Source organism: Oryx dammah, unplaced genomic scaffold (genome assembly GCF_014754425.2).
Source record: "Oryx dammah isolate SB20612 unplaced genomic scaffold, SCBI_Odam_1.1 HiC_scaffold_18, whole genome shotgun sequence".
Classification (NCBI taxonomy): Eukaryota; Metazoa; Chordata; class Mammalia; order Artiodactyla; family Bovidae; genus Oryx; species Oryx dammah.
In genome coordinates this window covers 1705141-1731167 of record NW_024070202.1, presented here as the reverse complement: position 1 = coordinate 1731167, position 26027 = coordinate 1705141, and positions in this window count along the sequence as shown.

Sequence of the window (26027 nt, the reverse complement as noted above, 5' to 3'; positions counted from 1 at the left end):
TCTTTCACTTTATTAAGAATTGGTACATTAAATATTCATAAAAGAAATTATTACATAGCTTTTGTTTTTGTAATATCTTTGAACTTAATTTCAAGTTTAGAGTAACACAGAAATATTTTAGAAACCCCTTTTTTGACATTTTTTTATTATTATTTTTAATATAAATTTATTTATTTTAAATGGAGGTTAATTACTTTACAATATCGTATTGGTTTTGCCATACATAAACATGAATCCACCACGGGTATACACGTTCCCCATCCTGAATCCTTTTTCTATACATTTTGAAGAATTCTTAAAGTATTAGGAGAATTTGTCCTTTCTAGTCTTTGAAAATTATGTTTTGACATTGTCTTAACATATTGCTATTTGTAAGATGAATTTTAATAAACTTTATGTGTTCTATGGCAGTGGGATTGTTTAGATATTCAGTCATGGGAAATATATGGGTAAACAGTGGAAACAGTATCAGACTTTATTTTGGGGGGCTCCAAAATCACTGCAGATGGTGACTGCACCCATGAAATTAAAAGATGCTTACTCCTTGGAAGAAAAGTTATCATCAACCTAGATAGCATATTGAAAAGCAGAGACATGACTTTGCCAACACAGGTCCGTCTAGTCAAGGCTACGGTTTTTCCAGTGGTCATGTATGGATGCGAGAGTTGTACTGTAAAGAAAGCTAAGTGCCGAAGAATTGATGCTTTTGAACTGTGGTGTTGGAGAATATTCTTGAGAGTCCCTTGGACTGCAAGGAGATCCAACCAGTCCATTCTAAAGGAGATCAGCCCTGGGTGTTCTTTTTTTTTTTTTTTTGCCTGATAAGACATCAGTTTATTATTATAAAATATCTTTTCCCTTTTTCCTTTAGATAATGCAAAATCCTGTGTCATTGAAGGTAGTCTGATCATCCACACTCATGTGAAAGTGCCAAGACATTTGTTGGTCTTTTCTGGTGTACATTCTTTCAGTTTATTTAGGACTGAATATGTCAGCATCTTTATTGAGGATCTGCTGTGTGCTAGGCACTGTGATGAATACTTTATAGGTTATCAGTCAGGTCAGTTAGGAAAACAGACCTTATTCTGAGTATTCTTCAATCTTTCCCAGCATCAGAGTCTTTTCTAATGAGTCGGCTATTCACATTAGGTGGCCAAAGTATTGGATCTTAAGCTTTAGCATCAGTCCTTCCAGTGAATATTCAGGACTGATTTCCTTTAGAATTAACAGGTTTAATCTCCTTGCAGTCTTTGGAAAGAATGATGCTAAAGCTGAAACTTCAGTACTTTGGTCACATCATGCAAAGAGCTGACTCATTGGAAAAGACTATGATGCTGGGAGGGATTGGGAGTAGGAGGAAAAGGGAACAACAGAGGATGGCTGGATGGCATCACTGACTCGATGGCCATGAGTCTGAGGGAACTCCCAGAGATGGTGATGGACAGGGAGGGCTGGCATGCTTCGATTCAAGGGCTTGCAAAGAGTCGGACGTGACTGAGCAACTAAGGCTAGTAAACCTGAAATGGATAAGATAAATGATTTGCCACATTGTATTTTGTAATTTGACCTTCAGTTCATTTCAGTTTAATTCAGTCCGACTCTTTGTGACCCCATGAATTGCAGCACGCCAGGCCTCCCTGTCCATCACCATCTCCCAGAGTCCACTCAAACCCATGTCCATTGAGTTGGTGATGACATCCAACCATCTCATCCTCTGTTGTCCCTTTCTCCCCCTGCCCCCAATCCTTCCCAGCATTAGGGTCTTTTCCAATGAGTCAAATCTTCGCATGAAGTGGCCAAAGTTTTGGAGTTTCAGCTTCAACATCAGTCCTTCTAATAAACACATAGGACTGATTTCCTTCAGGATGGACTGGTTGGAACTTCTTGGAGTCCAAGGAACTCTCAAGAGTCTTCTCCAACACCACAGCTCAAAAACATCAAATCTTTGGCACTCAGCTTTCTTCACAGTCAATTTCTCACATCCATACATGACCACTGGAAACACCATAGCCTTTACTAGACGGACCTTTGTTGTCATAGTAATGTCTCTGATTTTTTTTTTAATAGAAATATATTTATTTTAACTGGAGGTTTTTTACTATGCTATCTAGATTGGTCATAACTTTCCTTCCAAGAAGTAAGTGTCTTTTAATTTCATGGCTGCAATCACCATCTGAGGTGATTTTGGAGCCCCCAAAAATAAAGTTTAACACTGTTTCCACTGTTTCCCCATCTATTTCCCATGAAGTGATGGGACCAGATGCCATGATATTAGTTTTCTGAAAGTTGAGCTTTAAGCCAACTTTTTCACTCTCCTCCTTAGAATTGAAGAAAGTCATCTGTAATACCCCTGAAACATTTGGCTGTTTCTACATTTAATGTCTTATTTTGTATGTTTACCATCCTTCTTCTTTTTCTTGATTTACTTAACTAACAAAATAACAATTTAGGTATTTTCCTCAAAGAAACTGCTCCTGAATAGCTTTATTAGTTATGTTTTTCCCTTTATCTTATTTATTTGTTTTCTTTGTTGCTTACTTTTGAGTCCATTGAGTATATTTTCATTGTTCTCTCTGTTTTAATTTCCTATTAAATTTATTTATTTATTTTGTTCTTTCTTATTAATTTGGGCTTTTCATCTGACAACTGAATATCTATGACTTTTATATCAAAATGTATTATGTAGTATCCCTGCATAAGAGACAGAAATTCACAATTGTCTATGTACTGAACAATTTACATTTTTCTGATTTGTTTTTACTCTAATACTGTTGAGAAAGATCAGGAAAACATCCCAGATGGTAGGATGCTTGCTTAGATGATCTTTAATATCCAGTTTTGATGTGATCTACAATATTATGTGTAGTTTTGTTCAAGAATTTTTCTGTGTATTTTTTTTTAATGATACCAGGTGTACAAAAGCTTAGTATGAACCCCTAACATCCTTTCCAACCAGGTCAACTTGGTAAGAATGGTGTATTCTCAGAAATATATATATTTTTTTGGTAGCTATATTTGACTTTCACGTGGATATGTTTTGTACTTTGACTTTAGTAAATGTATTGAGATGTATTATTTGTAAACAAACTCTTATTTGATTTCAATTTTCTTCTTTAAAGGAAAAGGATAACAATTCAAGATTAAATTACCCTTGAAAAAACACCATTTAAAAAAAAAAAAAAAAAGCAGTTATGAAGAGCAATGCCCCTCCCATGTAAAAGAAGGTAAAGGAGAAGAGGTAGAACATGGAGGGACAAAGGTCAAAGGATAAAAACGAGGGTGACACTGGGCAAGGGAAGCAGTACTTTGTCAGGGGAAGGAAAGGAGACAGGAGGTAAAGGCATCCAGGACAGTGTCTGGTTCTTCTGCATTCAAGAAAAATGCACTGTTGTGAATTTTGATGCTGTTCAAAGTTGATTAAGCTTAGGTTATCAATAAAACATTCTAAATTGGCACAAAACAACAAGAACAAATACTGAAACCTATAAACTCCCAGAGAAGATGTTTGGCATGGAGTTTTCTGACAAGATGATTTCTTATTTGTTGCATTTGAGAGCTACTATGTGTTAAAAAGACTTCCCTGGTGGCTCAGATGGTACAGTGTCTGCCTAAATGCAGGAGACCTGGGTTCGATCTCTGGGTTGGGAAGATCTCCTGGAGAAGGAAATGGCAACCCACTCCAGTATTCTTGCCTCTCCCCTCCAAAAAAAAAAAAAAGAACGATATAAGCATCTGAATGCAGACTTCCAAAGAATAGAAGGAGAGATAAGAAAGCCTTCCTCCAAGATCAATGCAAAGAAATAGAGAAAAACAACAGAATGGGAAAGACTAGAGATCTCTTCAAGAAAATTAGAGATACCAAGGGAACATTTCATGCAAAGATGGGCTCGATAAAGGACAGAAATTGTATGGACCTAACAGAAGCAGAAGATATTAAGAAGAGGTGGCAAGAATACACAGAAGAACTGTACAAAAAAGAGCTTCATGACCCAGATAATCATGATGGTGTGATCACTCACCTAGAGCCAGACATCCTGGAATGTGAAGTCAAGTGGGCCTTAGAAAGCATCACTATGAACAAAGATAGTGGAGGTGATGGAATTCCAGTTGAGCTATTTCAAATCCTGAATAATGATGCTGTGAAAGTGCTGCACTCAATATGCCAAACAATTTGGGAAAGTGAGCAGTGGCCACAGGACTGGAAAAGGTCAGTTTTAATTTCAATCCCAAAGAAAGGCAATATCAAAGAATGCTCAAACTACCACACAGTTGCACTCATCTCAAACACTAGTAAAATAATGCTCAAAATTCTCCAAGCCAGGCTTTAGCAGTAAGTGAACGTGAACTTCCAAATGTTCAAGCTGGTTTTAGAAGAGGCAGAGGAATCAGAGATTAAATTGCCAACATCCACCGGATCATCGAAAAAGCAAGAGTTCCAGAAAAAAAAAAAAAAAAAAAAAAAACTATTTCTGCTTTATTGACTATGCCAAGATCTTTGACTGTATGGATCACAATAAACTGTAGAAAATTCTGAAGGAGATGGGAATACCAGACCACCTGACCTGCCTCTTGAGAAACCTATATGCAGGTCAGGAAGCAACAGCTGGAACTGGACATGGAACAACAGACTTGTTCCAAATAGGAAACGGAGTACATCAAGGCTATATATTGTCACCCTGCTTATTTAATTTCTATGTAGAGTACATCATGAGAAACGCTGGGCTGGAAAAAGCACAAGCTGGAATCAAGATTGCCGGGAGAAATATTAATGACTTCATATATGCAGATGACATCACCCTTATAGCAAAAAGTGAAGAGGAACTAAAAAGTCTATTGATGAGAGTGAAAGAGGAGAGTGAAAAAGTTGGCTTAAAGCTCAACATTCAGAAAATGAAGATCATGGCATCTGGTCCCATCACTTCTTGCGAAATAGATGGGGAAACAGTGGAAACGGTGTCAGACTTTATTTTGGGGGGCTCCAAAATCACTTCATATGGTTATTGCAGCCATGAAATTAAAAGATCCTTACTTCTTGGAAGGAAAGTTAAGACCAACCTAGATAGTATATTGAAAAGCAGAGATATTACTTTGCCAATAAAGCTCCATCTAGTCAAGGCTATGGTTTTTCCAGTGGTCATGTATGGATGTGAGAGTTCAACTGTGAAGAAAGCTGAGTGCCAAAAAATGTGTGCTTTTTAACTGTGGTGTTGGAGAAGACTCTTGAGAGTCCCTTGGACTGCAAGGAGGTCCAACCGGTCGATCCTAAAGGAAACGAGTCCTAGGTGTTCATTGGAAGGATTGATGCTGAAGCTGAAACTCTAATACTTTGACCATCTCATGCAAAGAGTTGACTCATTGGAAAAGACTCTGATGCTGGGAGGGATTGGGGGCAGGAGGAGAAGGGGTGACAGAGGATGTGATGACTGGATGGCATCACCGACTCAATGGACATGAGTTTGAGTGAACTCTGGTAGTTGGTGATGGACAGGAAGGCCCGGCATGCTGAGATTCATGGGGTCACAAAGAGTCGGACACGACTGAGTGACTGAACTGAACTAATATGTTAAGAGAGTTAATGGCATATTGAATTGAAAAGTCGTCTGAGTTACCCATTTTGACAGCCTCTAAAGTGATCTCATAAAATGATTTAAAAAGGGAGAGACTGTCAGTATCATTTCAGTCTTTAGAAATGTGTGTGTCTTGGAAGATCTACTGCAAAAGAGAACAATTTGCACGTAAACAGTGTTTACTGATGAGAATTTTTATTAACTTGTATTTGCAAAAGTCAAATATCCCTATCAATCCACAGAGTAGTGCCCAGGTTAGAAAGTTGATAAAAGTTGTCCAGCTCACTCCACTTTCAACTCTACTGACTTCACAGAGAATAATTACAAGTATGTAAAATTATGAACTACATACACTATATACTTCAATTATGCTAGCTGCTGCTGCTGCTGCTGCTAAGTTGCTTCAGTCGTATTCGACTCTGTGCGACCCCATAGATGGCATCCCACCAGGCTCCCCCGTCTCTGGGATTCTCCAGGCTAGAATGGAGTGGGTTGCCATTTCCTTCTCCAATGCATCAAAGTGAAAAGTGAAAGTGAAGTTGCTCAGTCATGTCCGACTCTTAGCGGCCCCATGGATTGCAGCCCACCAGGGTTCTCCGTCCATGGGCTTTTCCAGACAAGAGTACTGGAGTGGGGTGCCATTCAAAACCCAAATATCATCCTTAGATTATCTTGTTGCCTGCATCTCTCAAAGTTCAACTGCCTGTCCCGCTCACCTCATCATCTCTGTTTAGTGCCTTGCCTGAAAAAGCCCTTTCAAGGAAAGGACCTTCTGCATACATTCAGGTTCTGGCTCACCCATCACTTCAATATTTAGATGATACATCCCATTACTAGGTGGGGAGTTGAGGATCAAGGTATGACTTCTTGAGAAACAGCCAAGCAGTCAAACATTCCATTATTTTAAGGCAGAAAAGTAATTGCAATCGGACCACTCAATATTGACCAGTACAAATATGGGAGAGAACATGCCAAGTGGATTAATCTTTCCTCCTTCCTCCTCTTGTAGGACTTTTCTCAGGCATAGTTCCCCTGCTCAGTCCACCTAGAGATGTCCTGCATGGTTTAGAGTGTGTCCTAGAGAAACTGCGCTCTCTCTGTATCCTATTGCTGAGCAGTGGTCACCTTGCTAAAATATCACCTTTCATTGCCTTTCTCTTCTTCTCAGGCCCTGGAATGACCTCTAGATAAGGCAATAGTTTTTAATCTCTTCCATGGTCTCTGTTTTCTATGGGACATAGCTAAGACAGCTACTGATTGAGTTCAGTTCAGTTCATTTCTGTTCAGTCGCTCAGTGGTGTCCGAATCTTTGCGACCCCATGAATCACAGCATGCCAGGCCTCCCTGTCCATCACCAACTCCCGGAGTTCACTCAGACTCATGTCCATCGACTCAGTGATGCCATCCAGCCATCTCATCCTTTGTCATCCCCTTCTCCTCCTGCCCCCAATCCCTCCTAGCATCAGAGTCTTTTCCAATGAGTCAACTCTTCACATGAGGTGGCCAAAGTACTGGAGTTTCAGTCTCAGCATTATTCCCTCCAAAGAAATCCCAGGGCTGATCTCCTTCAGAATGGACTGGTTGGATCTCCTTGCAATCCAAGGGACTCTCAAGAGTCTTCTCCAATACCACAGTTCAAAAGCATCAATTCTTCAGTGCTCAGCCTTCTTCACAGTCTAACTCTTACATCCATACATGACCACTGCAAAAACCATAACCTTGAATAGACGGACCTTTGTTGGCAAAGTAATGTCTGTGCTTTTCAATATGCTATCTAGGTTGGTCATAACTTCTTCCCAGTAGTAAGCATCTTTTTCATGGCTGCAGTCACCATCTGCAGTGATTTTGGAACCCCCCAAAATTGAGTGAGACATAATAATTTAAGGGTTAACGTTTTGCATCTCTGACCTTTCAGGCACAGAAAGAAATGCACGGAAATGTAAACTAGAGTAAGGACACAGGAGACTCCTGAAGTGTGTTTTGGATTATTGTGATTAGATTATAATGATTTATAGATGAGATTATCTATAAAATAATAGGAGAAGGATTGTATTTGGAGGAAGCAAACCAAATTACTTCAAATATGAGAATGGAAAATGAAAAATTATTTCAAAATAACATTTTTCACGATGCCAGCTTACAACATTAGATGCCTGAAAAGCCAATCAATGTAACATATATATTTTTTTATTTCCCTTAAGTCATACTGTATCTTTTACATACTGTATCTTTTAATTTAAAATCAGGGCTCTTATTCTCAGAGTTACAGCTAAAGATTGGAACTGCTCCCAGTTCTTTTCAATTTAGCAGTTTAATTTTGTCTAGTGTTCAAAGGTAGTTTCTGCTATAACCTAAACAATATTTTGGATTTGAATTTACTCTGTATAATTTATATGATAATGGTCATGGAAGGTAAAAGGATAGAGCTAGATTACTTTAGTTAACTCTTTTACAGCCATATGCTCATTGCGATGAATTCTACATTCCTTGTATAAGGCATTTAAAAATAATAATTAAAAAAAAAAGTCAATGATTGAAGTTTGCAAGAAAATACAGTAAAACTCTGTTTTTATTCACTCAACCTTGTGTAAAGTGAAAAATGGCACCAGGATCAGGGATACTTTTTAGAAACAAAAGTAGCTCATACTAAGGAACATAAATAACTAATTCTGAACAAAGGCTCAGTGTATGATTATTCACCTTTCCTCTTAATTCAGAAATGGCCTGAGCAGTAGAGACCTGCACAATGAAATTATCTGATGAAAGTATATTTATAAGTATGAAAATGTTCACAGTTCAATGCTAATGAAAATATCATTTTGAAATCTGTTTTTATAAAACATTAAAAAATTAAAATGTATAAAATAAAATCTTTAAATTTATATTATAAATAAAATAAAATAAATCTGATTTTGTAAATTGAACATGTGCATTTCTTATAAAAATAAGGAAAACTTATGCCAAAAATTTATCAGGTTGGCAGAAATACATATTATCTTTATCTTTTGTTCCTATTTTATTTTTTATCCTATGTTCTGAATTTTGTACAGCAAATTTATTTCCCTCATGTTCTAAAGTATTGCACACAGCACTCTGTTGCTCAGCCCTGACTGTGGCGTTGAGGCACTCAGTAACAATCAGATCTGCAGTGGAGTGTGCAGAACAAACCTTAGAAGATCAGAAAAATGAAGCAATATATTAAACATGCCCATTCAAATAAGCAAGGGAATCAAATGTGGAGAAAAAACATATATGACTTGCCAAGGAGCTAGTGTGAACATTGGCTGAAAAACAAAATTGCTCCATGAGACACACAGCTCTATATCATTCATTTCCTTTATTTCTTCCAAATATTTTTTCTCACTTCTGATAGCCAGATAGATGAAAGGCCTAAAAGTATGAATATGGAGAAAGTAATATAAAATCATTATTATGAGAGGAGATAAACTAAAATTTCACATATCATAAATTTTAATGACCCTAAACACTCTAGAAAATCAATACAATAGTGTTCTTTTGGCTAGGGCTCCACTATGCTATATCCCTAGTAACAATAGTAGTAATTTAAAAATAAATTCTGCAAACTTTAGTGTGTCAAAATAATTAAAAATAACTTGAAATAATTCATTGTTCTTAATGAGGATTTTTTTCATACACTAGTGCTCTGTGTACCATAGAGCTTCATATTTCAACATGGCAGCCAAGTCCACTGCAATCAAAGGAGGCAGATATGGAGGGTCAGCATAGCTGACTTAGGAGGGGGTCTTTTGTAAAGGCAAAACAAAGCACACAGATTATCACTGAGGATAGAACGTGGAGTATAATGACACTGGGTTTGAAATAGAAGAGAAAGGAAAACAGAAAAGGGAAACGTTGAGAATAATTTCTCAATTGGAACAGGTTAGGTAAACTAGACCTGGTGCCTGACTCTGACTATGAGGAGAAGAGATAGGATTTTGGTGAATGGCATAAAAGAAAAATATGATAATTATTTAGTAAAACACTAAGTAGAATCCAAGACAATATTTGAAAGAGACACTAAAAAAAAGTTAGGAAAGGTAAAAAAATTCCCAGTCTCTGAAGACTGATAAGTAAATTTAAGTAAGATTGATAAGTAAATCCCTCATAGGGGTCACTGTTCTCTTTGGAAGGGGTCAGGACAATATTTTGAGGAATTGTTTATAATGTTAAAGTATTACGGTAAGTTCCCTGCGTACAAACCTTCCAGTTGAGAACTTTCAAAGATGTGAACATGTGTTCACCTGTCTAATCACATAAGTTAGATCAGGTGTCACAGACATGCATCCTCTACAAGTGGTTGTGCTTTTCTGTACTTTACTGTATAGCACTGTATAGAGTACAGTAATTCAGTATCATTATTCCAAGCTCAGGATGTCCAGAAGCAAACACAAAAACAGTGGTGATATAACTGATACTACAGTACTTTTCAAGACTGTACTGTAGGATTAAAATGTTTTCTTAATTTTCATATTTTCTAATATATTATTTGTGTGAAAAGTATTAAAAACCTATTACTGTATAGTACTATATAGTCAATTGTGTTACTTGGGTACATGGGTTAGCTTTCTAGGACCTATGAACAAACTGGATTTATGAACACACTCATGGAACAGAAGTTGTTCATATGTAGGGGACTTGCTATATTTTACCAAAGTACAAAACAAACACCATAAAGTACATACATGATAAATGCTTGTCTCTGAATTTTCACAAGGTAAATATGGCCATGTAACCAGATAAAGAATAGATTTTAGCACCCTAGAAAATCTCCTGATACCTGCTTCCCTCCATTTCTTCAGGTCACCATGATTCTTCTGTTTTCATGAATCAGATTTGCTTCTTTTGGTACTCGTTATGATAGCACCCCACTCCAGTACTCTTGCCTGGAAAATCCCATGGATGCAGGAGTCTGGAAGGCTGCAGTCCATGGGGTCGCAAAGAGTTGGACACGACTGAGCGACGTCACTTTCACTTTTCATTTTCATGCATTGGAGAAGGAAATGGCAACCCACTCCAGTGTTCTTACCTGGAGAATCCCAGGGGCGGGGTGGGGGGGGTGGGGGGGAGGAGCCTGGTGGGCTGCTGTTTATGGGGTCGCACAGAGTCGGACATGACTGAAGTGACTTAGCAGCAGTAGCAGCATAAATGGAAAAACACAGTAAAGGGACTCTGGCTGTGTGACTTAAACCTTTTGCTGATGATGTTTGTGAGATTTATTCGTATTGCCTAATACCGAAGTAGATTAAATATTATTGTTACTACAGAATAGTCAACTGTATGCTTATTCCACAGTTTGTCCACTCTTCTGTCGTGACACATTTGAATTTTTCCTACTTTTTAGCCAATATGAATTGAGCTACTACAAACATTTTTGTACATACATGTTTTTATAGCAGTTCTGTTAGGTATGCAGCTAAAAGATGCAGATTTTCAGCTTTAGTAGAAACTGTCAAGTATTTTCTCAAAATATCTGTGACAATTGACACTCCTAGCAGCAGTATGCAACAGTTCTAGTTGCTTCACCAATCAATACATGATCAGGCCAGGGTCCCTCGCTTAGCCATTCAAATGGATATATAGCGATATCACTTTGCGGTTTTAATATCCATCTGATGTCTACTGAACTGAGGATCCCTCAAATGATTTGGGTTATTTGCTCACCCTCTTTGGCCAAGGCGTTGCTCAAATTGTTTTGTCCTTTGGTTTATCAGATTGTATATCATTCTCTGATTTGTAGAAGTCAAATTGAACAGCCTTTACTTTGAACTTACCATCTAAGGGTGGCTCAGATGGTAAAGAATCTGCTTGCAATGGAGGAGACCCAAGTTTGATCCTTGGGTCAGGAAGATCCCCTGGAGAAGGGAATGGAGGCCCACTTAATAGAATGCCAATGACAGAAGAACCTGGTGGGCTATACAGTCCATGGGTTTGCAGAGTCAGACACAACTGAGAGATCAACACTTTCACTTTGAACTTACACTGCAATATTTTACAATTCTAAGCCTTATTGTGATGACAGTTAACAGAAGGCCTTAATTCAAGGAGTCTGATTGACCTATTTCCCCCCTTATGTTTCTAAGGTCTTTTTAAAATAAATACTTTCATAACTCAGTACAAGGAAAACAACTTCCTCTGTTTCCTTATTAATTAATGCCTTGTTGTTTATTTTCCCATTTTGATCTATATCTATGGAATTGATATTTGAAAATAGTCTGAGATAAGATATATAAGTTTTCTCCTGGGTAGATATCCAGTTGATCCAGGATTATTTAATGAAAGAAAATTCAGTATCTACCTAGTAATATATTAGGTGACTATACAGGCATGGGTCTATTTCTGGACCTTCCATTCTGTTTCTTTGGTCTATTTCCCTATGCCTGCATCAATACAATCCTAATGTGTTTTTTAACTTCACTTTATTTTTAAATCTATATAATATATTATTAATAATAAATAATATATATATATATTATTGACTCATTGCTGACTCATCAAAAGTCAGCAATCAATACAAAAATCAGTGAGTGAACATGAGAGGAGTAAGAAGGAATTTATAGCCTCAAAGTATTTCCCCCAGAAGACAATTAGGAATTAGAGGAAAAACTGGTATATTTAAGACTGAGACACTAATTGGGCACACATTAACCAAGTAATTCAAGAAAGGACCTGAGAAAATACTTGAAGAGATAATAGCTGAAAGTTTCCCTAACATGGGAGAGGAAACAATCAACCAAGTCCAGGAAGCACAGAGAGTCCCAGGAAAAAAACAAGGGGGAGCACACCAAGATAAACACAGTAATCAAGCTGACAAAAATTAAAGACAAAGAAAAAATATTTAAAACAACAAAAGAAAAATGATAAATAACATACAAAGAAACTCCCAAAAGGTTATTAGCTGATTTTTCAACAGAAGATCTACAAGTCCGAAGAGAATGGCATGATATATTTATACTCAAAGTGATAAAATGGAAGAACCTAAAATCTAGACTACTCTACCTTGCAAAACTCTCATTCAGATCTGATGGAGAAATCACAAACTTTACAGATAAGCAAAAGTTAAGAGAATCCAGCACCACCGAAGCAGCTTTATGACAAATGCTAAAGGAACTACTCAACGAAGGAAACAGAGACATGGAAAAGATTTACAAAAATTAAACCCAAGACAATTAAGAAAATGTAATAGAATCATACAAATCAATAATTACCTTAAATATAGATGGATTAATTGCACCAACCAAAAGACAGACTGACTGGGTGGATGAAAGCATGTGCATGCATACACTTCCACTTACCACATCACTCTACTTAACCCCTCCTCCAAATTATATGTAATTATTTTATATTGTTAGGTTAACCGTGTTATAATTATGGCTTGCAGTTATAACTGTCTTTTATTTTTCATCTGGCAATTGATTGTGAAAACTGATAAATATCTTTTACTATTGTGATTTTGTAAATACTCATTTTAGTGACATTGTATCCTGATTAGTCAATGAAAAACATAGAATTCTATATTTCTAAAATTTCAACTTAATGGAAAGGCCTGTAACTACTTTTTAAAATACAGATGCACATTAGAGATATCTTGTAAATTTTTTAAAAATACAAATATCCAGGTATTATTTTTTCTCCAAAGCTTCAGATGTGTTTTAACAGCAGCCATTTTTAAAAACAACTGAACTATATAATAATCTTTTAATTTATCTAATTTTTTTTCACTTTTCCTATTTCATATGAGAGTGTTTCTATTTCATTTCATTTACTATTTCCAGTTTCTCCATCTCTCTCTCTTTTTTTTTTTTTTTTTGGTTTTTCTTCCTCAAACCTTAAACAAGGGTAGTAGAAAAGCTTATATAAGTGTGTGTGTGTGTCTCTGTGTGTGTGTATTTATATATATTCATATATGTGTGTGTTTGTGTACAGTATGCATAATATATATTATAAAACTTATTAATTTTTGCTTAGCTAACAAATTGATGACATTTTGGTTCCATTCATTTGACTAAGCATGGAATCAATGCTATATTTCCAGTTTATCTAGTTTATCACTCAGAACTTTGATACAATTCCATTTATTCTGACATCCAGTACTACTGTTAAAAGCCTAGAAATCTTATTTCTAAAAAATTTTTTGAATGAGGCTTCAAACTTCTAATATAATTATAAGAATATAAAGAAAATATTATGCTGTAAAAAGTGAAATTAACATATGATACAGTAATATTAACTAAAGTACAAATTTTTTTTCAAATGTCACAAAATTTAATGCTAGTGTCTATTATTTGTTTTCAAACCTATTGAACATTTGGTATTGTATTTAGTAATACTGAGAAGCTTCAGCTGAATGCAACAAATTTTGATACATTGTCTTTTCAGTTTTACTCTGTTACAAATATTTTCCAATCTACCTTGTTATGTTTTCTTAGATACACCCATCATTTAAAAGTGGATATTTAATTTCCACATACATGAGATTTTTAAAGTATCTTTGCTATTAGTTTCTCACTTTGCTATTAATTTCTCATTTAAATGCTTTCAATCACCCTCTGTGTGTTTTTCTTTCTTTCTTTTTTTTTTTTTCAGTGTTTTAACTTTATTGAGGCTTTCAATGGCTAACTCAAAGATCTGTCTTGATGCATGACACTTGAAAATACTTGGTTCATTTTCAAATTTTCCAAATATCTTTTGATATTGATTTCTGACATAATTCCACAGTGATAAGAGAACAGACTCTGTGTGATTTCAATACCTTTAGACCATGAGACTTTTATACCTCTTTTATATCTTTGGATATGTTCTACTGTCTCCTGGCTTATAGTCTATGGGAACTTGAATAGCATTTGTATCCTGCTGTTGTTTGAAAATTCTATAAATCTTAATTATGTTGAATTGGTTCAAAGTGATTTTTGAGTCTACTACATTTTTCTAATTTGCTATTTTTTAAATTCTATTAATTTTTGAGAGTTTCATATTTTGAAGTCCAAATAAAAACCTTGATTTATCTACTTAAGAAATAACTAGATCTGATAGACAGAGTGCCTGAAGAACTGTGGATGGAGGTTCATAACATAGTACAGGAGGCCATGACTAAAACCATGGCAAGAAAAAGAAATGCAACAAAGCAAAATGGTTGTCTGAGGAGGCCTTACAAATAGCTGAGAAAAGAAGAGACGTGAAAGGCAAAGGGGAAAGGGAAAGATATACCCATCTGAATGCACAGTTCCAAAGAATAGCAAGGAAAGATAAGAAAGCCTTCTTAAGGGAACAATGCAAAGAAATAGGAAAAAATAATAGATGCAAAAGACTAAAGATCTCTTTGAGAAAATTAGATATACCAAGGGAACATTTCATGCAAAGATGGGCACAATAAAGGAAAGAAACTCTAAGGACCTAAGAGAAGCAGAAAATATTAAGAATAGATGGCAATAATACATAGAAAAGTACAAAAGAGTTCTAATTACCTGTATTACCATGATAGTGTGGTCACTCACCTAGAGCCAGACATCCCATAGTATGAAGTCAAGTGGGAAAAGGAAGGATCACTATGAACAAAACTGGTGGAGGTGATGGAATTCGGCCTGAGCTATTTCAAATCCCAAAAGATGATGGAGTTAAAAGCTACACTCAATATGCCAGCAAATTTGGAAAACTCAGCAGTGGTCATAGGACTGGAAAAGGTCAATTTTCATTTCAATCCCAAAGAAAGGCTATGCCAAAGAATGTCCAAATTACCACACAATTGCACTCATTTCACCTGCTAGCAAGGTAATGCTCAAAATCCTTCAAGCTAGGCTCCGACAGTATGTGAACTGAGAACTTCCAATTGTACAAGGGCTTCTGGGTTTAGAACAGGCACAGGAACAAGATATCTAATTTCAAACATCCATTGGATCATAGAAAAAGCAAACTAGTTGCAAAAAAAAAGTCTATTGCATCATTGACGATGCTAAGTCCTTTGTGTGGATCACAACAAAGTGTGGAAAATTCTTGAAATTCCTATTTGGAATACCAGACCACCTTATCTGCCTTCTGAGATTCCAGTATGTAGGTCAAGAAGCAACACTTAGAACTGGACGTGGAACAAAAGACTGGTTCAAACTTGGGAGAGGAGTACACCAAAGCTGTATATTGTCACCTTGTTTATTTAACTTATATGCAGAGTACATCATGCAAAATGCCAGGATGGATAAATCGCAGGCTGGAATCAAGATTGCCAATAAATATCAGTAATCTCAGATATGCAGATGATACCACCCTAATGGCAGAAAGCAAGGAGCCTCTTGATGAAGGTGAAAGTGAAGAGTAAAAACTAATTTAAACTCAACATCAAAATCTAACATCATGGCATCCAGTCCTATTAATTGATGGCAAATAGATGGGGTAAAAGTGGAAACAGTGATAGATTTTATTTTCTTGGGCTCCAAAATCACTGAGGATGGTGACTGCAGCCATGAAATTAAAAGAAGCTTGCTCCTTGGCAAAAAAAAAAAAAAAAACTAGACAGCATATTAAAAAGCAGAGGCATCACTTTGCTGACAAAGATCTATATAGTCAACTATGGTTTTTCAAGTAGCTATGTATGATGGTGAGAGTTGGACCACAAAGACGTCTGAGTACAGAATTGATACTTTCCAACTCTGGTGCTGGAGAAGACTCTTTAGAGTCCTTTGGACTCCAAAGAGATCAAATCAGTCAATCCAAAGGAAATAAACCCTGAATATTCATTTGAAGGACTGATGCTGAAACTGAAGCTCCAATACTTTGACTACCTGATGTGAAGAGCAAACTCTTTGGAAAAGTCCTTGATGCTGGAAAAGACTGAAGGAGGCCACAGAGGACATGATGGTTGGATGGCATCATCAACTAATGGACATGAGTTTGAGCAAACTCCAGGAGTTGGTGAAGGATAATAAAGACTGACATGTTGCAGTCCACAGGATCACAAAGAGTCAGACACTACTTAGTGACTGAACAACAAATAATTGTAATATACATTGAAATTGGGCTTTCATGGTGGCTCAGATGATAAAGGTAGGAAACACTGGTTCAATCCCTGGATTGTGAAAATCCCCTGGAGAAGAGAATGGCAACCAACTCCTGTATTCTTGACTGGAGAATTCCATGAACAGAGGAGTCTGAAAGTCTATTGTCATAGGATCACAAAGAGCAGACTCAACTGAGCAACTAATACTTTGTTTCATTTATTCATAGAGGAACTAATATGTAACTTTGCTCTATATTTTTCAAATCACAGGTATCACATACTTTCATAATTTAAAAAATAAAAAGGAAAGAAAAGTTAAAAAAAATTTTTTTCTTTCATGACCCTTTTACTGAATGAGGGACCCAATCTTTTCATTATTGCCAGTAAGTTATTAAAGATATGATCAATACAATCCACATAATTCATCTTTGTATTGTTTTATATTTTCAAGAATTAAACTTTAATGTAGTCAACATGAGGCTTGTAAGCAATATTTGAGATTGGAAAACTTAGACAAAGACAGAGCCATCCAAGCACTCAGTAACCAGTCTCCACTGGAGAGCCTGCTGTCTAGTAAGAAGACTGGAGTCTAGGCTCAGACAATAACAGATTCTTCTGAACTATTTACAGGCAACTAACTTTTACATGTCTGGGTCACACTGTGTACAAAACAAGAATATTGGACTCATCAAATTATAAAACACTTTCTCTTTTTCTAGAATTATTTATTAGATTAGAAGACTAAATGAGGAAAAAATGATAAGGGTCTTTGAGCCTGATAATATGTTTCCTATTTCTCAAATATAAGAATTTAAGATGCAGATAGGTTTTGGAAAAGCAAGATGACAGTTTTAAAATTTAGATGACAATAAGAGTTCAGTGTAAAAATACATTTAACAATTATTTTAAAATATACTTAAAATACATAAAAATATAAGTAAAGGATCTAAGAAAGAGGCCTAGGAGTTTTCTGATGTAAAACACTAATAATAACTAAAGTCTGATTTCTATGAAGTCACTAGCTCACTCTATTAAACTCTATAGCCTTAATTACTTGTTCCTTACAATTTTGTTTTCCCAAGATGTTGGAAACCTCTAACGTGCTAAACTATAATGATTCTGCTGTTTGTTACAAGAGTCTGAAGGTGTCATTGACCATTTCAAGTAATGAATGATCATAGAAAATAGGTAATTTCAAAGAGCATATTGTTGAAAATTGTTTATTCAAATTCTGGGTTGAATATTTTCCTACTCGTATCTAAACTAATATTGCAAAAATGTATTACCCTAACATATCTTCCATTTTTTGTTTCCTTTGTGGTTTTTCTTCATTTCAAACAAAATTGTCCTTTGATTTCATAGGATGAAACATTTTCTGCATGATGAAATTTCAATGTTACTGAGAAAATGACTTCAAATGAGAACATTATGTTTTATTAAATTATTCAAATAAAAATGTTTCTAATTTATTAAAGTTATTTTTTTATTTATGGCAGAGGTTTATATTTTCCTTTTAAACTAAATCTCATTCAGCAATCTTGAAATCCAACAAAGAATCAGAATTAGATAAAGGGTCTGATATGAAAGCACAGTCCTTTAAGGGTGAATATTTTATGAAGATTGGTATCCTGGAAAGGAGAAATCTGAGTGTGGATTGTTGCTTAGTTTCTGTAGTAAACTCTCTTGATCAATAACAAAACAAATCAAACAAACAGGTAAAAAAAAAAAAAAAAAAAACCATTGCATGAAGAATTGTAAGAAACCTGAGATTTTATTTAATTTACAAACTAAAAATTTAGCATGTCTCAGTTTCATGGATTATGGCAGAAGACAGGAGACTCTTTGATTTTAGACCCAGGACATTGTTATGACAAAATAAGATGTCAGCATTGCATAAGCAGCAATCTGACCTCCAGTTCCCATAGGAGACAGCAGAAGGGTCAGGTGACATCTGTATTGATGTACACTGTATCACATGAAAGGAACTCAGGTTCTTGATGAGCCTGACTGACCTAATTTTTCTAGAGAAGATGCTATCTCTATCAGCTCTATTAATATTAGTTTAAATAGTCCAAAATAAAGACAGTGTGTGAGTGTATAAAGTGAGAGATCCGAGGAAAAATGTCTCCCAACCCAGTGTTGTGGGATGACACTAAAAGAAGCTCCATATTTATTGGTTACTATTTCCTTCAGAATTTCCATGTTGAGAAAAATTATCTTTACACATTATATTTTTCCCTTGATTTTTGAATTCACTTACCTAATTTTCTATTATGAAATTGGACTCAGAAAAGCTAAGATCCCACAGGATTTAAAGTCAAATGTCTCATGATCGAAACTCTCTCAGAGCACATTCTCTTATCCTCAAGCTGCAAACTCTGACCTGAGTCCACTGCAGCCAGAATCGATTCCCCTTTTAGTAAATGGCCTCATCATCCTCTTAGTCACAAAGTCTGAACTTTGGGTGGTATCCTGGATGCATAATTTATTTTCCTCTTATTCTTTAGGTGAAAATATCAATAAACTTTCCACATTCATGAGCCTCTTTCATATGTCAATGCTACCACCTTGGTTCAGGCTTCCCTTCTATCTCAAAAGGACTTCCATAAATAAAGCTTATTTGGAATGCTATCTTACTGTAAACCATTTTCAGCATTCTTTACAGAATTGAATTAATATTTCTAAAAGAAAGACAAACTAAGCTATGTCCCTGAGGAAACTGTACCATTTCTCTTAGGATAACTTCAGCTTATTTTTGGCATGAAGGCACTCTGTGATGTCACATTTACTTCATTCACTATCCCCATGTCTCTGCTCTCTTGGACTCACTCTTCATTCCAGCAGTTCTTATTTTCTTGCAGTTACCCTAGGTTACCATACTAACTTCTACCATACTACCATACTAACATCTGTAGATACAGATGTGTCTACACATCTGGGAACAGAACTTATCTTCTATTGTCTCTCAAGTGAAATCTTATTTCCTTTTCAGTGTTAAGTTCTGTGGTTGTCTTAACTAGAAAGACACTTGTGTTCAATTAGAACAGAGTCCATCCCCTTTTTTCTTACTGATGCCATAGCTGCATCTTCTACTTAAATCTGGCACAGAAGTTATTACATTATTGTGAAGCCACAGACATTACTAAGGAACTAATAAAGATTATGTTGCTGTTCAGAGCTCAGTTGTGTCTGACTCTTTGTGACCCCATGGACTGCAGCAGGCCAAGCTTCCCTGTCTTTCACTATTTCCCAAAGTTTGCTCAAACTCATGTCCTTTGAAACAGTGATTCCATTCAACCATCTCATCCTCCATCTTCCCCTTCTCATGCCTTCAATCTTTCCCAGCATGAGAGTCTTTTCCAATGAGTTGGCTCTTCACATCAGGCAATCAAAGTATAGGAGCTTCAGCTTCAGCATCAGTCCTTCTAATGAATATCCAGGGTTGATTTCCTTTATGATTGACTGTTTTGATCTCCTTGCAGTCCAAGGGACTCTCAAAAGTATTCTCTAGCATTATGGCTCAAAGGCATCAATTTTTTTGGCACTCAGCCCTCTTTATGGTCCAACTCTCACACCTGTACATGACTACTGGAAAAAAAAACAAACATAGTTTTGACTAGATGGACCTTTATCAGTAAAATAGTGTCTCTAGGTCTGTCATAGCTTTTCTTCTAAGGAGCAAATGTCTTTTCATTTCATGGCTGCAGTCACCATCTGCATTAATTTTGGAGCTCAAGGAAATAAAGTCTCTCTCCCTGTTTCCATTTTTCTCCATCTATTTGCCATGAAATAATGGGACCAGATGCCATGATCTCAGATTTTGAATGTTGAATTTTAAGCTAGCTTTTTCACTATCCTCTTTCATCTTCATCAAGAGGCTCTTTAGTTCCTCTTTGCTTTCTTCCATTACAGTGGTGCCATCTGCATATATGAGGTTATTGATATTTCTCCCAGCAGTCTTTATTCCAGCTTGAGCATCATCCAACCCAGCATTTAGCATGATGTACTCTGCATATAAATTATATAAGAAGGGTGACAATATACTCCCTTAACATACTCCTTTTCCAATTTTGAGCCAATCTGTTATTCTACATCTGATTCTAATTGTTTTTTCATGACCTAATTACAGGTTTCTCAGGAGGCAGGTGAGGTGGTCTCGTATTACCATCCCTTGAAGTATTTTCCACAATTTGCTATTATCCACACAGTCAAAGGCATGGGCATAGTCAATGAAGCAGAAGTAGATGTTTTCTAGAATTTCCTTGTTTTTTTCTATGATCCAATAAATGTTGGCAATTTGATCTCTGTTTGCTATACTTTTTCTAAATCCAGCTTATACAGTTGCATGATCTCAGTTCATGTATTGTTGGAGCTTAACTTGAAGGATTTTGAGCATTACCTTGCTAACATGTGGAATGAAAGCAATTGTGTGGTAGTTTGGACATTCTTTGTCATTGCCCTTTTTTGGAATTGGAATGAAAACTGACCTTTTTTCAGTCCTGTGGCCACTGCTGAGTTTTCCAGATTTATTGGCATGTTGAGTGCAGCACTTTACCAGCATCATCTTTTAGGATTTGAAATACTTCAACTGAAATAAACTCTGAAATCCACCTAAAGAATTGAATACAAAATACAAATTGAATACTAATTTGCACAAGAATTAGGAATTTGAAGGACAGAGTTCAAGCATCATTTCTGACCACAATGCATTAAGATTAGATCTCAATTACAGGAGAAAAATTATTAAAAATTCCAACATATGGAGGCTGAACAACATGCTTCTGAATAACCAACAAATCACAGAAGAAATCAGAAAATAAATCAAAATATGCATAGAAACTAATGAAAATGAAAACACAACAACCCAAAACCTGTGGGACACTATAAAAGCAGTGCTAACGGGAAAGTTCATAGCAATACAGGAATACCTCAAGAAACAAGAAAAAAGTCAAATAAATAACCTAACTCTATACCTAAAGCAACTAGAAAAGGAAGAAATGGAGAACCTCAGGGTTAGTAGAAGGAAAGAAATCTTAAAGAATAGGGCAGAAATAAATGCAAAAGAAACAAAAGAGACCATAGCAAAAATCAACAAAGCAAAAAGCTGATTCTTTGAAAGAATAAATAAAACTGACAAACCATTAGCCAGACTCATCAAAAAACAAAGGGAGAAAAATCAAATCAATAAAATTAGAAATGAAAATGGAGAGATCACAACAGACAACACAGAATACAAAGGATCATAAGAGAATACTATCAGCAATTATATGACAATAAAATGGACAACTTGGAAGAAATGGACAAATTCTTAGAAAAGCACAACTTTCCAAAACTGAATAAGGAAGAAATAGAAAATCTTAACAGATCCATCACAAGCACAGAAATTGAAACTGTAATCAGAAATCTTCCAGCAAACAAAAGCCCAGGTCCAGACAGCTTCACAGCTGAATTCTACCAAAAATTTCGAGAAGAGCTAACACCTATCCTACTCAAACTCTTCCAGAAAATTGCAGAGGAAGGTAAACTTCCAAATTCATTCTATGAGGTCAGCATTACCCTAATACCAAAACCTGACAAATGCCACAAGAAAAGAAAACTACAGGTCGATATCACCGATGAACATAGATGCAAAAATCCTTAACAAAATTCTAGCAATCAGAATCCAGCAATGCATTAAAAAGATCATACACCATGACCAAGTGGGCTTTATCCCAGGGATGCAAGGATTCTTTAATATCCACAAATCAATCAATGTAATTCACCACATTAACAAATTGAAAAATAAAAGCCATATGATTATCTCAATAGATGCAGAGAAAGCCTTTGACAAAATTCAACATCGGTTTATGATAAAAAACCCTCCAGAAAGCAGGAATAGAAGGAACATACCTCAACATAATAAAAGCTATATATGACAAACCCATAGCAAACATTATCCTCAATGGTGAAAAATTGAAAGCATTTCCCCTAAAGTCAGGAACAAGACAAGGGTGCTCACTTTCACCATTACCATTCAACATAATTCTGGAAGTTTTGGCCACAGCAATCAGAGCAGAAAAAGAAATAAAAGAAATCCAAATTGGAAAAGAAGGAATAAAACTCTCACTGTTTGCAGATGACACGATCCTATACATAGAAAACCCTAAAGAATGCACCAGAAAATTATAAGAGCTAATCAATGAATACAGTAAAGTTGTGGGATATAAAATTAACACACAGAAATCCCTTGCATTCCTATACACTAATAATGAGAAAGTAGAAAAAGAACTTAAGGAAACAATTCCATTCACCATTGCAACAAAAAGAATAAAATACTTGGGAATATATCTACCTAAAGAAACTAAACAACTGTATATAGAAAACTATAAAACACTGATGAAAGAAATCAAAGAGCACACTAATAGATGGAGAAATATACCATGTTCATGGATCAGAAGAATCAATATAGTGAAAATGAGTATACTACCTAAAGCAATCTACAGATTCAATGAAATCCCTATCAAGCTACCAGCGGTGTTTTTCACAGAACTAGAACAAATAATTTCAAGATTTGTATGGAAATACAAAAAACCTTGAATAGCCAAAGCATCTTGAGAAAGAAGAATGGAACTGGAGGAATCAACCTGCCTGACTTCAGGCTCTACTACAAAGCCACAGTCATCAAGACAGTATGGTACTGGCACAAAGACAGAAAAATAGATCAATGGAACAAACTAGAAAGCCCAGAGATAAATCCACACACCTATGGACACCTTATCTTTGACAAAGGAGGCAAGAATATACAGTGGACTAAAGACAATCTCTTTAACAAGTGGTGCTGGGAAAACTGGTCAACCATTTGTAAATGAATGAAACTAGAACACTTTCTTGCTGGGGGTCCAGCCCCAGTGGATCCAGGGAATTCGAAGGTGGGGACTGCATCAGTGTCCTTGGAAAAATACATATTTAATTACAGATATAGAGAGAAATTAGAAACGGACAGTGTAGTAGGAAAATTAGTGGAGAAAAGGAGGCCAAATCCAGATGGGAATTCAGCCAGAGAAATAGGAGCAAGAAAGAAGCGACATGGGGGAATCAGTCTTTCTGGAAACTGATCCGATTTCTTTATTTTGGGGTTTCCTTATATACCTTTTGTTACATATAGGGATGAATACAGAGTCACGCAAGGGTCAGCAGTCCTGGCCTTTATCAAAATCAGTTGCTTCACATAGAAAAGTCTTAGGCATCTTATGACCCTTTCTTTCTAATAACCAAAAACTTATTTTTTCCAAGGGTGTTTTTTTCTTAAACCAGGCACCACCCTCCAAATAAAGTTGCATTCCTATAGGGTGAGGGTGTAGTGAGTTACAATCAAGAAAGGAATTTATTTAATCCAAGGTTAACATGATGAATCTTAAAGGTTAATACTTATTTATCCTATATGCTAGTTATATTCATTATAAGGGCAGGGAATACGGAGATTTAGCAGCAAACATCAGCCCAACACGTGAAAATCCTTTCACCAATGTTCCCCTTAAGATCTATTTAGTCTTAAGATAGTGATAAAGTTACATTTTTACATAGCAAGGACACAGTGATTTATAACAAAGCACAGTGATCTATTACAAAAGAGAAAATCCATTAACTCAAAAAGTCTAGTATTGCTAACATCAAAAACTACTATATTTCCTTTTCTATATTCCAAATACATTGATTAATATATTCCCAGGTGCCTAAGGATATGGAGGCCTGGAGGCAATCATTGACTCAACAAGAAGAAAAAGTCCTTTGCTAATTAAGACTCTCAAAATACTCCAAAACTCTCTGTGCTGTTTATGGTTGAGAGGTAGTAAACAATCATGTGCCTAGTGGCAGGAGTATGGATAATCCTGTCACACAAGCTAGTCTGTCAGCAGAGAGGTTTGACCTGAGACATCCTTGTCCCACCCAGGGCAGGGAATTAGCAGCAATTATTGACACAACAAATGAAAAACACTTCACCAATATAATTCCTAACCAACCCACTATACTAATAATTTTCAACTCCCCAAAAGAATTTGCCTTTAGTAAGTCTAAAACATCTCATGCCTCTCAGGTTGGGAGGCTGTAAACAATCACATGTGGCCAGACAAACCTATACAGGTGGGCTAGATAACCTTCAGAGGAGTCCATAAGCTGAAACACTCTTGTCATGCCCAGGAATTTTTATTGCCTTGGAGCTGCACGTTTACTCCTTCTCCGAGAAAAATGGTTATGGGAAATAGCATAAAACAGACTCTGGTTTTGGGTTAGATGCTCAGGAACAGAGGGTTTCCTGAGGCTTGATCATGCCTTTACGTATGCCAAGCCTCCTTCTACATGACTTCTGCCATGGGTGGAGTTCCTCACGCTGGCCCCCATCACTTTCTAACACCATTCACAAAAATAAACTCAAAGTGGATTAAAGATCTAAATGTAAGACCAGAAACTATAAAACTCCTAGAGGAGAACATAGGCAAAACACTCTCCAACATAAATCACAGCAGGATCCTCTATGATCCACCTCCCAGAATACTGGACACAAAGGCAAAAATAAACAAATGGGATCTAATTAAAATTAAAAGCTTCTTCACAACAAAGGAAACTATAAACAAGGTGAAAAGACAGCCTCCGGAATGGGAGAAAATAATAGCAAATGAAACAACTGACAAACAACTAATCTCAAAAATATACAAGCCACTTATGCAGCTGAATTCCAGAAAAATAAATGACCTAATCAAAAAATGGGCCAAAAAACTAAATAGACATTTCTCCAAAGAAGACATACAGATGGCTAACAAACACATGAAAAGATGCTCAACATCACTCATTATCAGAGAAATGCAAATCAAGACCACAATGAGGTACCATTTCACGCCACTCAGAATGGCTGCAATCCAAAAGTCTACAAGCAATAAATGCTGGAGAGGGTGTGGAGAAAAGGAAAGCCTCTTACACTGTTGGTGGGAATGCAAACTAGAACAGCCACTATGGAGAACAGTGTGGAGATTCCTTAAAAAACTGCAAATAGAACTGCCTTATGAACCAGCAATCCCACTGCTGGGCATACACACCGAAGAAACCAGAATTGAAAGAGACACGTGTACCCCAATATTCATCACAGCATTGTTTATAATAGCCAGGATATGGAAGCAATCTAGATGTCCATCAGCAGATGAATGCATAAGAAAGCTATGGTACATATACACAATGGAGTATTACTCAGCCATTAAAAAGAATACATTTGAATCATTTCTAATGAGGTGGATGAAACTGGGCCGATTATACAGAGTGAAGTAAGCCAGAAAGAAAAACACCAATACATTATACTAACACATATATGGAATTTAGAAAGATGGTAATGATAACCCTGTATGCGAGACAGAAAAAGAGACACAGATTTAAAGGACAGACTTTTGGACTCTGTGGGAGAGGGAGAGGGTGGGATGATTTGGGAG